The sequence below is a fragment of the Salmo salar genome, chromosome ssa04 (genome assembly GCF_905237065.1).
Source record: "Salmo salar chromosome ssa04, Ssal_v3.1, whole genome shotgun sequence".
In the NCBI taxonomy this organism is placed as follows: Eukaryota; Metazoa; Chordata; class Actinopteri; order Salmoniformes; family Salmonidae; genus Salmo; species Salmo salar.
In genome coordinates this window covers 43,798,152-43,811,396 of record NC_059445.1, presented here as the reverse complement: position 1 = coordinate 43,811,396, position 13,245 = coordinate 43,798,152, and the positions used below count along the sequence as shown (strand labels likewise).

The 13,245-nt window shown below is 42.8% G+C and overlaps 3 non-coding genes across 3 annotated transcripts; all 3 read left to right on the top strand.

Annotated features, from left to right (window-relative positions):
- The first annotated feature begins 6,865 nt into the window (after positions 1-6,865).
- On the top strand, positions 6,866-6,999 carry LOC123742642 (U8 small nucleolar RNA). Its single transcript, XR_006769792.1, has one exon. It is a non-coding gene; the product is annotated as a U8 small nucleolar RNA (small nucleolar RNA).
- Positions 7,000-7,384: 385 nt separating this feature from the next.
- On the top strand, positions 7,385-7,466 carry trnas-gcu (transfer RNA serine (anticodon GCU)). Its single transcript has one exon. It is a non-coding gene; the product is annotated as a tRNA-Ser (tRNA).
- A 331-nt stretch (positions 7,467-7,797) lies between these two features.
- trnat-agu (transfer RNA threonine (anticodon AGU)) lies at positions 7,798-7,871 on the top strand. Its single transcript has one exon. It is a non-coding gene; the product is annotated as a tRNA-Thr (tRNA).
- The last annotated feature ends 5,374 nt before the right edge of the window (positions 7,872-13,245 follow it).

The following is a 13,245-nucleotide window of genomic DNA, read 5'->3' as shown; positions in this document are numbered from 1 at the left end:
ACCTACAACCCTTACCTAACCTTAACCCTTAGGTTAACCATTTTACATTGCAACTTTAATGGCGGGGTATGGACGTCCCAAGGATCCCGGATTGCACGTCTATGACATGGCAGTGTGTCCATCTACTGTCAAGCGTTAGCAGGGGTTGATCAGTTTTGAAATCCATATAAATTATAACGGGGATTAAACGATGTAATTGAAAACCTATGTGATTGGTTGAAAGGGCACAGTAGCCTACTGTCATTTTTTATGGTGGAAGACTCATTGAAGGTGGACGGAACATCAACAAAATGGCGTTCCTTGGAAGGGGGTGGGGTGAAACTCCAGCCTCACATTGAAACTCGCAGGTTAATCCCGAGAATTTCGATTTATCATCTACCGGTAGGATATGAACATTCCAAATGGCAACACTTGAAGCCTACCAACCCAACATGGTAACACTACTGATTGGTTGTGAAAGAAAAAATAATGGTAAAGAAAACGCAGAGTGAATTCGGAAAGAGTGGGACATCATATAAACTGGCACATCTTAATCCTGATGCGTTTATTTCTTGTTCTGACAAGAGAAAATTAAAACTACTGTTCTAATGCCGCGTTCACGTGCTAGTCGGAAATAGAAAACTCCGAAATTACAGCTAGAAAATGGTTGTAGTTATACACGTGCCACGTTCAATCATTTGGCAAATTGGAAATCGCCGAGTTTCATAGTTCCAACTAGCACGTGAACTCGGCGTAAACCCGTCAGGAATCACATTGTAAAATCATGGGGGACACAGGGTGTTTGAATGGTAGGCCTAATGTCGCATTCACATTCTAGTCGGAAATAGAAACTTTGACATTTCCGACATGCTAACTGGTTGTAGTCATACACGTACCGTGCTGCATTCAATCAGTCGGACATTTCAGAGTTTCCTAGTTCCGACTAACACATGAACGCGGCTAATACAACCAACTTTAGACCATTCCAGCCATTACAACAAGCACGCCCTCCTATAGCTCCTTCCGCCAGCTTCCTGTGGTGTGTACATTGTACGATCAATTAGTGAGAGAGAGCATTAAATATTAGGTTCATTCCACTGAATGAATCGCTGCAAAATTGGTTCCTGTTTCAGTCATCTCTTTGGTCACGTTGGCGTGGGTCAAACAAAAACACCCCAATGATTGGTTGACAATAGAGTCTCCCACAATGCAGGCGATGGCTGTTGGTGAAGAGTAACTGCAGTCAAAACCTCATGACTTTTGAGCACATGGTTTTTGTAAAGTTCATGCAGTCGACATGTAGGCGCAAGTCGGACAATTTTTATCCCCATAATGCAACACACATTGAAAGGCGGACTTGACAAAAGTGATCTGCTCGAACGCACCCACACTCTTCACAGCACTTCCATACAAAGTGATTTTAGTAGCAGATTAGGAGTAACTCTTTTCCTAACTCTTCTCCTAATCTGCTAAGTTAATTCTTCTAACATGCTGCTTAAATTCACCTAACCTGCTACAAAAAGTCACTTTGGTATTGAAGTGCATTTAAAAGAGGATTTCTAAAAATCAGTGACATAGCTTTTTTTCTGTTTTGATGTTAAGGCTAGAAAACTGTCATAAATAATTAACATTGCCCAATTCTGATGTGAATGTGCATACTATACTGGTGCATCAAAACACATTAAAAAAGTTGCCAATATTATGTTTCAATTTAGTAAATCTTTTTTTTGTCCCGCTTTACCAACCATAGCTAGCTAAATTAGGACAGCGTTGAGTAGCTAAAGTGGGACAGTCTTATAAGCTTTTCCAATGGAGGAATGAGATACAGTTTACAATAGAGACCCCATGTACTTAGGTTAGGCAAATCAAATCCAATTTTATTGGTCACATGCACATGTTTAGCAGATGTTATTGCGGGTGTAGCGAAATGCTTGTGTTTCTAGCTCCAACAGTGCAGTAATATCTAACAAGTAATATCTAACAATTTCACAACAATACACACAAATCTAAGTAAATGAATGTAATTAAGAATATATAAATATATGGATGAGCAGTGTCAGAGCAGCATAGACTAAGATACAGTAGAATAAAATACAGTATATACAGTTGAAGTCAGAAGTTTACATACACTTAGGTGGGAGTCATTAAAAGTTGTTTTTCAACCACTCCACAAATTTCTTGTTAACAAACTATAGTTTTGGCAAGTCGGTTAGGACATCTACTTTGTGCATGACACAAGTAATTTTACCAACAATTGTTTACAGACAGATTATTTCACTTATAACTCACTGTATCACAATTCCATTGGGTCAGAAGTTTACATACACTAAGTTGACTAAGTAAACAGCTTGGAAAATTCCAGAAAATGATGTCATGGCTTCAGAAGCTTCTGATAGGCTAATTGACATCATTCGAGTCAATTGGAGGTGCACCTGTGGATGTATTTCAAGGCCTACCTTCAAACTCGGTGCCTCTTTGCTTGACATCATGGAAAAATCAAAAGAAATCAGCCAAGACCTACAAAAAATTGGAGACCTCCACAAGTCTGGTTCATCCTTGGTAGCAATTTCCAAATGCCTGAAGGTACCATGTTCATCTGTACAAACAATAGTATGCCAGTATAAACACCATGGGACCATGCAGCCGTCATACCACTCAGGAAGGAGACTCGTTCTGTCTCCGAGAGATGAACGTACTTTGGTGCGAAAAGTGCAAATCAATCCCAGAACAACAGCAAATGACCTTGTGAAGATGCTGGAGGAAAAGGGTACAAAAGTATCTATATCCACAGTAAAACAAGTCCTATATCAACATAGCCTGAAAGGCCGCTCAGCAAGGAAGAAGCCACTGCTCCAAAACTGCCATAAAAAAGCCAGACTACGGTTTGCAACTGCACATGGGGACAAAGATCGTACTTTTTGGAGAAATGTCCTCTGGTCTGAGGAAACAAAAATAGAACTGTTTGGCCATAATGTCCATCGTTATGTTTGGAGTAAAGGGGGATGCTTGCAAGCCGAAGAACACCATCCCAACCTTGAAGCACGGGGGTGGCGGCATCATGTTGTGGGGGTGCTTTACTGCAGGAGGGACTGGTGCACTTCACAAAATAGATGGCATCATGAGGCAGGGAAATTATGTGGATATATTGAAGCAACATCTCAAGACGTCAGTCAGGAAGTGTAGCTTGGTCGCAAATGGGTCTTCCAAATGGACAATGACACCAAGCATACTTCCAAAGTTGTGGCAAAAAGGACAACAAAGTCAAGGTATTGGAGTGGCCATCACAAAGCCCTGACCTCAATCTTATAGAACATTTGTGGGCAGAACTGAAAAAGAGTGTGCGAGCAAGGAGGCCTACAAACCTGACTCAGATACACCAGCTCTGTCAGGAGGAATGGGCCAAAATGCACCCAACTTATTGTGGGTAGCTTGTGGAAGGCTACCCGAAATGTTTTGCCCAATTTAAACAATTTAAAGGCAATGCTACCAAATACAAATTGGGTGTATGTAAACTTCTGACCCACTGGGAATGTGATGAGAGGAAATAAAAGCTGAAATAAATCATTCATTCTACTATTATTCTGACATTTCACATTCTGAAATTAAAGTGGTGATCCTAACTGACCTAAGACAGGGAATTGTTACTCTGATTAAACGTCAGGAATTGTGAAAACTGAGTTTAAATGTATTTTGCTAAGGTGTATGTAAACTTCCGACTTCAACTGTACAAAAGAGATGAGTAATATGTAAACATTATTAAAGTGAATAGTGTTCCATTTATTAAAGTGGCCAGTGATTTCAAGCCTATATATATATATATATAGGCAGCAGCCTCTAATGTGCTAGTGATGGCTATTTAACAGTCTGATGGCCTTGAGATAGAAGCTGTTTGCTCTGTAAATGTTTGTGAGGGTTTTAGGTGCCAAGTCAAATTTCATCAGCCTCCTGAGGTTGAAGAGGCGCTGTTGTGCCTTCTTCACCACACTGTCTGTGTGAGTGGACCATATCAGATTGTCAGTGATGTGTATGCCGAGGAACATGAAGCTTTCAACCTTCTCCACTGCTGTCCCGTCGATGTGGATAAGGGGGTGCTCCCTCTGCTTTTTCCTGAAGTCTTTGTGGGGCCCCAGTGTTGAGGATTAGCGAAGTTGAGGTGTTGTTTCCTACCTTTACCACCTGAGGGCAGCCCGTCAGGAAGTCCAGGACCCAATTGCACAGGGCGGGGTTCAGACCCAGGGCCTCAAGCTTAATGATGAGCTTGGAGGGTACTATGGTGTTGAATGCTGAGCTACAGTCAATGAACAACATTTTTACATAGGTTATCCTCTTGTCCAGGAGGGTACTATGGTGTTGAATGCTGAGCTACAGATGGGATAGGGCAGTGTGCAGTGTGATGGCGATTGCTTCGTCTGTGGATCTATTGGGGCGGTAAGTGTAACAGTGTAGGTTCCGTCCCTCTCTTCGCCCCAACCCGGGCTCGAACCAGGGACCCTTGCACACATCAACAACTGACACCCCACGAAGCATCGTTACCCATCGCGCCACAAAAGCCGCGACCCTTGCAACGCTTGAAACCCTACTTCAAGTCTCAGAGCGAGTGACTTCACTGATTGAAATGCTATTAGCGCGCACCACCGTTAACTAACTAGCCATTTCACATCGGTTACATAAGCAAATTGAAGTGGGTCTAGGGTGTCAGGTAAGGGAGAGGTGATATGATCCTTGACTGGTCTCTCAAAGCACTTCATGATGACAGAAGTGAGTGCTATGGGGCAATAGTCATTTAGTCCCATTACCTCTGCTTTCTTGGGTACAGGAACAATGGTGGCCATCTTGAAGCATGTGGGGACAGCAGACTGGGATAGGGAGAGATTGAATATGTCCATAAACACACCAGCCAGCTGGTCTGTGCATGCTATGAGGACACGGCTAGGGATGCCATCTGGACCGGCAGCCTTGCGAGGGTTAACACACTTAAATGTCTTACTCACGTCAGCCACTGAGAATGGCATCTCTCCTTGAAACTGAGCCAGAACAACCGCTACCCTTCCTGTCATCCCTTTCTGTACTAGACATTGTTAAAAACAAAAAAACAAGGGGCATGCAGGCATCCTGGCTGGCATGGCGCTGTCGATGGAGCAGCAGGAGGCTATACGACAGGAAACAGTTGGCCAGCGCACCAACCCCAACTGGCACACCATGAGGAGAGGGAGGTTGACGGACAGTAATTATGGAGCAGTGGTTAGGACCAAGCACGTTACTCCGTTGCTGCTAAAAAGGGTTCTCAGATCACAGTCGCTGGATAGGGTGTCGTCTGTAAAGTGGGGCACAGATAATGGAGAGGAGGGCACCAAACCATCCGGTGAGGCATCAAGGCAAATGGCTACAGGGATGGCTGTGTAGAAGTCAGGGCTTTGGGTCTGGGAACCTGGGAACCTGGGTCCCTCACCAGATGGTCTGGTGGGCACCACAGCAGTGGTGGAGGTCAAGTGTCCCTATGGTGCAAGGGCCTTTACCATTGAAGAGGCAGTGAAGTCAAAGAATTTCTATATCAAGGAGGGAAGGTCTTACCACCTCTGTGGTCCAAGACTAGTTCCAAGATCAGCTGGACCACCAAAGCCTCCACCATCCCCATCAGCGTGACAACCTCTGACAGACTCATATTGCTCCTCCTGTCAGTACCTGTTTTCAGGGAAGCCAATGGTCCAACAATATTCCACATAGATCATACACACACTAGGCTCCCAGAATAGGTTATATTACATACAAGTTTGCTTAAAGCAGCCAACAAAAGTAATGTAGTTAACTTTGTCATGGGCACAGCGGGAATTTATATCTGTGAATCTTACCCCGTGTCTTACTTGCTGAAGGCCCAGTCATCCCTGCCTGTACCTGACATTGTTGAAATTCAAGTGAACTCTGAATAAAGATCATTCACAAACAATATGTTCCTAGAATAGATTTTATTATATTAAAGTTTTGCTCAAAGCAGCCAACTAAAGTAATGTAGTCAAAATGACCCCAGTCAGTAGTATGAGGGTTAACTCGAGATCAATTCTGTTGAAAATAGTTTTGCAATGACTTAACTCTGGCTAGATAAAAATAAAACAGTGATGGGGCGTCATGTCTTTCAAACTGGCATGGTGTTCCATTACATTGGATAGAAAGTGATAATAGTCTAGGACCAGATGGGAGATGGTAAATTCATATTGAAATCAACTGGGTCAACATGGGTTAGCCTACGTACTACAGTCCTGCTGCTGAAATGGTTTTCTGAGTGTGTTTCTTTCTGTCACTGTCTCAATAATGAGCAAGTGCAATGTTCTTTGGAGCAACACAGTCTTGTAAATTGTTTGGTGTGGTGATGTCGTTGTACTTCTCTGCCGCGTGGAGCAGCAACCACTCGCTGCTAAAGCGGAAAACCTTTGCTGTCACGAGTGCGGTGTAAGCAATGGAGTAGCAGTCACGCTACTTTATTTCCGACCGCTCTCTTTTTTATTTATTCAGCGAAATAACACAGAACATTTGGACAAAGTTCACCACAAAACGTTTGCTTGTAAAAATAGGTTGTGTCATCAAGATGATAGTATAAACGTGCCACTTTAAAAGCAAATAAACCAACCAGAGTATGCACCAATGGGAAGGCTGGTGATGCTGAGGTTATGCTAATATTTGCCGCAAAGCATTCTCTAATAAGTAAAAGACACTGACTTTCCATGACATGTACGTAAATGTAACGATAGGGATACAAAATACACATTTGTGTAGGGCTGACATGGAATTACGGTTTGAAATGTATCAGCATTGGCTAAAATGTAATATTGTAACCATGACCTAAAATTAGTTGCCACACATTCTTGACCATTGCTGCCATTGTGTTACAGTATCGTCAGTGAGGTATATCCTTACCTGTTACTTCAGTAATGAAGTATCAGAACATGATGAATGGAATTTGATGAGAAATGATTATTCTCACCTGATCTTCGGAGAACGACAACACTCCGAGGATCCCGTTCTGATCAGCTGACGATGAAATACATAATGTGAAAGTAAACCTGTGATTCTGTGCGTATGCTACCGTCTTCGAATGAATGTTGAACAAGTCTTCCGCTCCCTTCAAAATACTGCTTCCAATGTGGTACTGTATAAATCAAGTAAAATGTTATTGGTCACAAACACATGGTTAGCAGATGTTATGCGAGTGTAGCGAAATGCTTGTGCTTCTAGTTCCGACAGTGCAGTAATATCTAAGAAGTAATCTAACAAATTCACAACAACTACCAGGAGATTTGACCTCTAATGGGAATTGGTAGATATAGTTGACAACTCAAATTTGTTGCTCAGAGTTATTTTCTATAATATAGTATTTTCCATAATATGGTACTGGAACAACGTTCATATATGCGACGAGGTGGCCGAGTGGTTAAGGCGATGGACTGCTAATCCATTGTGCTCTGCACGCGTGGGTTCGAATCCCATCCTCGTCGTTACAAGTGATTTTGTCATTGATGGAAGATTTGTAATTGGTTATGTTACGTACAGCTAGAATTCTATTCGAGTATTTAAGAAACTGTATTTCATATGTTTGAAAATAATATTTGGATGCGGAGCTGTATAGTGAAATGTAATTTCATGTAGGCCTAATCACAAACATTTACAAATCCTGTATACATGAGTTAAATGTTCTATATTTGACTAATTTACAGGCTAAATGATTTAGTCACCATTAAAATAGCATGCTATTAATACCTACAGTCGGAATCAGTTTCGCACTTAATTCAACGTACAAAAAAACACTCCGCTCTTAAAGTTGCAGGCGGTGCCGTGGCTTAGATGGTTAAAGCGCCTGTCTAGTAAACAGGAGATCCTGAGTTCGAATCTCAGCGGTGCCTTTTACCTTTGTCCACTTCATTGAGTTATAAAGGGTGTATGAAGTATCAGTCACTAATTCATTTCACAGAAATGCAAATGTCCGGTAGAGTACTTGGTGCTTTGCAGTTCAACAATCTATATTTCTTCATTTTTTGCTGTCAGCTATATTACTGTCAATATATGTTTTATATATGTTATATATACTATATGTTATTATATGTTACTATATGTTATATATAATATGTTATTTTATCATGTTCACTTGCCTGGCTACCAAAACATATTGCTTCGTACAAACACTACGGCACGGCGATAGACGATTGGGGGCTCGTTTGAGTGGTCTTCGCATCTACAAAACTACAAATGATTGGTTGACAATATAACGTCCCACAATGCAGGCGATGGCTGCAGGATGAAGTTCAATCAAGTACAGGCTTAAAGCTGCAATATGTAACTTTTTGGTCGATCTGGCCAAATTCACATAGAAATGTGGGTTATAGATCTGTCATTCTCAATGAAAGCAAATCGAAGAAGATCTGATCTATGTGGGCTATTTCTAAACTTTCCGTTCTTAAGTTTGTTTTGGCATTTTACGTTCTATTTTGTACACTCTCTTTAAAGAGCTGAAAATGCAATATTTTGGGTTATGGAAAATATACTTCACAGCGGTTTAAATAGTACAATGACTCGTTACACCACACTTGCTTGTTTTGTCGCACAAACTGAAATTAGGGATAGTGCATCTTTAACTGAATGACAACGGAGACAGAATACAATATGGAATTCTATTGAATAGTTTGTGGTAGGCCTCGTCTCCGAGGAATGGTCCTCAGAGCCAGATGCTGATGACAGGTTGCCCAATGCTGGTTAGGAGTGGTTAGGTGTGCATTTTCGCTAACCCTAACCCTTTTTTCCTAAACCTGCTACGTTATTTCTCCTAACAATTTCAATGATTGCAGTTTTAGATTGGATGTATGTAGCGAATATAGACCGGCCGACTAATTGGAGTCGTCAGGCGACATATTTACATGATACTACAGCGATTGATTAAGTGAGCATATGACCATAGGATCACCGCGAGAAAGGCTATAAAAACTCATATGGCAGCGGCGGAATTCGAAAACACGCCTCCAGAGACTGGAGCCTAAATCCAGCGCCATAGACTGCTCAAAGGTGAAAAGTAAAAACAATAAATAAAAACTATGCACAGGTAGCGACTTAATAAGAACATAATTATACATACTCACATATGTCGACATACTCACACACAAATTGGTCCTGCCAATTTCCCAGTCATTAATACTCTAGCATAGTGTGTTACAGCATCCAAACCTTAGAAAATGCGAACACTACACATTTATAAAATATTCCAGTCTATTTTCATAACACTGTCCAGAGAACTGGATTCATTTTCTGTTTCTCACCACTGGAGAGCGCCCTTTGACCACAATCAATACAGTGAATTCAGAAAGTATTCAGAACCCTTCATTTTTTTCCACGTCACATGTTGTTACATTTTAGAATAAGGCTGTAACGTATTTATTTTTGAAATCATCACACAATACCCAATAATGACAAAGCAAAAACAGTTTTTTTTTTAAATGTTAGCAAATTTATTCAAAATAAAAAAACATACCCTATTTACATAAGTATTCAGACCCTTTGCTATGAGACTCAAAATTGAGCTCAGATGCATCCTGTTTCCATTGATCATCCTTGAGATGTTTCTACAACTTGATATGAGTCCACCTGTGGTAAATTCAATTGATTGGACATGATTTGGAAAGGCACACACCTGTCTATATAAGGTCCAACAGTACATGTCAGAGCAGAGGTTGAAGGAATTGTCCGTAGAGCGCCGAGACAGGATTGTGCTGAGGCACAGATCTGGGGAAGGGTACCGAAACATTTTTGCAGCATTGAAGGTCTCCAAGAACACAGTGGCCTACATACTCCTTTCATTCGCAGAACTTTATCCTGCTAACTGTTCCAAATGCCCGAACTGAATTTGGTAAAAGGGCTTTTATGTACTCTGCGCCATCGGCTTGGAACGCCTTACAAAATATACTGCTCAAAAAAATAAAGGGAACACTTAAACAACACATCCTAGATCTGAATGAAAGAAATAATCTTATTAAATACTTTTTTCTTTACATAGTTGAATGTGTTGACAACAAAATCACATAAAAATAATCAATGGGAATCTAATTTATCAACCCATGGAGGTCTGGATTTAGAGTCACACTCAAAATTAAAGTGGAAAACCACACTACAGGCTGATCCAACTTTGATGTAATGTCCTTTAAACAAGTCAAAATGAGGCTCAGTAGTGTGTGTGGCCTCCACGTGCCTGTATGACCTCCCTACAACGCCTGGGCATGCTCCTGATGAGGTGGCGGATGGTCTCCTGAGGGATCTCCTCCCAGACCTGGACTAAAGCATCCGCCAACTCCTGGACAGTCTGTGGTGCAACGTGGCGTTGGTGGATGGAGCGAGACATGATGTCCCAGATGTGCTCAATTGGATTCAGGTCTGGGGAACGGGCGGGCCAGTCCATAGCATCAATGCCTTCCTCTTGCAGGCATTGCTGACACACTCCAGCCACATGAGGTCTAGCATTGTCTTGCATTAGGAGGAACCCAGGGCCAACCGCACCAGCATATGGTCTCACAAGGGGTCTGAGGATCTCATCTCGGTACCTAATGGCAGTCAGGCTACCTCTGGCGAGCACATGGAGGGCTGTGCGGCACCCCAAAGAAATGCCACCCCACACCATGACTGACCCATCGCCAAACCGGTCATGCTGGAGGATGTTGCAGGCAACAGAACGTTCTCCACGGCGTCTCCAGACTCTGTCACGTCTGTCACGTGCTCAGTGTGAACCTGCTTTCATCTGTGAAGAGCACAGGGCGCCAGTGGCGAATTTGCCAATCTTGGTGTTCTCTGGCAAATGCCAAACGTCCTGCACGGTGTTGGGCTGTAAGCACAACCCCCACCTGTGGACGTCGGGCCCTCATACCACCCTCATGGAGTCTGTTTCTGACCATTTGAGCAGGCACATGCACATTTGTGGCCTGCTGGAGGTCATTTTGCAGGGCTCTGGCAGTGCTTCTCCTGCTCCTCCTTGCACAAAGGCGGAGGTAGCGGTCCTGCTGCTGGGTTGTTGCCCTCCTACGGCCTCCTCCACGTCTCCTGATGTACTGGCCTGTCTCCTGGTAGCGCCTCCATGCTCTGGACACAACGCTGACAGACACAGCAAACCTTCTTGCCACAGCTCGCATTGATGTGCCATCCTAGATGAGCTGCACTACCTAAGCCACTTATGTGGGTTGTAGACTCCGTCTCATGCTACCACTAGAGTGAAAGCACCGCCAGCATTCAAAAGTGACCAAAACATCAGCCAAGAAGCATAGGAACTGAGAAGTGGTCTGTGGTCCCCACCTGCAGAAGCACTCCTTTATTGGGGGTGTCTTGCTAATTTCCACCTGTTGTCTATTCCATTTGCACAACAGCATGTGAAATTTATTGTCAATCAGTGTTGCTTCCTAAGTGGACAGTTTGATTTCACAGAAATGTGATTGACTTGGAGTTACATTGTGTTGTTTAAGTGTTCCCTTTATTTTTTTGAGCAGTGTACTTGTAAACTGGAAGAACTTGTCCCGATTGGTGTTTTTAAATCACTGATGAAGGATTGAGGCTGATTCCCACACATGTCAAGGTTATTAATGTGCTGTTTTATGATTTTGTATACTCTTGTGAATTCTATGGTTTTTACTAGATTACTTGTAGTTTTTCATGTTGTCTGTAATCGTGTAATGACTTGGTGCTGCCTATCTTGGCCAGGACGCTCTTGAAAAAGAGTTTTCAAATCTCAATGAGCCCTACCTGGTTAAATAAAAAATAAAAAATATTAAAACGGAAGAAGTTTGGAACCAACACTCTTCCTAGAGCTGGCCGCCCGGTCAAACTAAGCAATCGGTGAGAAGGGCCTTGGTCAGGGAAGTGACCAAGAACCCGATGGTCACTCTGACAGAGCTCCAGAGTTCGTCTGTGGAGATGGGAGAACCTTCCAGAAGGACAACCATCTCTGCAGCACTCCACCAAACCAGAAGGAAGCCTCAGTAAAGGCACATGACAGCCTGCTTGGAGTTATCCTAAAGGCATCTATAGGAATCTCAGACCATGAGAAACAAGATTCTCTGGTCTGATAAAACCAAGATTGAACTCCTTGGTCTGAATGCCAAGCGTCACGTCTGGAGGAAAGCCGGCACCGCTCATCACCTGGCCAATAACATCCCTACGGAGAAGCATGGTGGTGGCAGCATAATGCTGTCTGGATGTTTTTCCGCGGCAGGGACTGGGAGACTAGTCAGGATCGAGGGAAAGATGAATGGAGCAAAGTACAGAGAGGTCCTTGATGAAAACCTGCTCCAGAGCGCTCAGACTGGGGTGAAGGTTCACCTTCCAACAGGACAACGACCCTAAGCACACAGCCAAGACAATGCAGGAGTGCCTTCGAGACAAGTCTCATGTCCTTGAGTGGCCCAGCCAGAGCCCGAACCCGATCTAACATCTCTGGAGAGACCTGAAAATATCTGTGCAGCAACCCTCCCCATCCAACCTGACAGAGCTTGAGAGGATCTGCAGAGAAGAACGGGAGAAACTCCCCAAATACAGGTGTAGCATCATACCCAAGAAGACTCGAGGCTGTAATCGCTGCAAGCGGTGCTTCAACAAAGTACTGAGTAAAGGGTCTGAATACTTATGTAAATGTCAAATTTCAGTTTTATATATTTGCTGTGAATAAAAACCTGTTTTTGCTTTGTCATTATGGGGTATTGTGTGTAGATTGATGGAGGAAAAAAAACGACAAACAATTTTTACAAAATGTGGAAAAAGTGAAGGGGTCTGAATACTTTCCGAATGCACTGTATACACTGAGTGTACAAAACATCAGGAACACCCGCTCTTTCCATGACATAGACTGACCAGGTGAATCCAGGTGAAAGCTATGATCCTTTATTGATGTCACTTGATAAATCCACTTCAATCAGTGTGGATGAAGGGGAGGAGACAGGTTAAAGAAGGATTTTTAAGCCTTGAGACATGGATTGTGTATGTGTTCCATTCAGAGGGTGAATTGACAAGACAAAAGATTTGAGTGACTTTGAACGGGGTATGGTAGTAGACGCCAGGAACAACGGTTTGAGTGTTTCAAGAACTGCAACGCTGCTGGGTTTCACGCTCAACAGTTTCCTGTGTGTATCAAAAATGGTATCAAAAGGACATCCAGCCAACACAACTGTGTCTGTGGAACGCTTTCAACACCTCGTAGAGTCCACGCCCCGACAAATGTCCTAATGTTAAGGAAAATAACAAGCACACATACACACA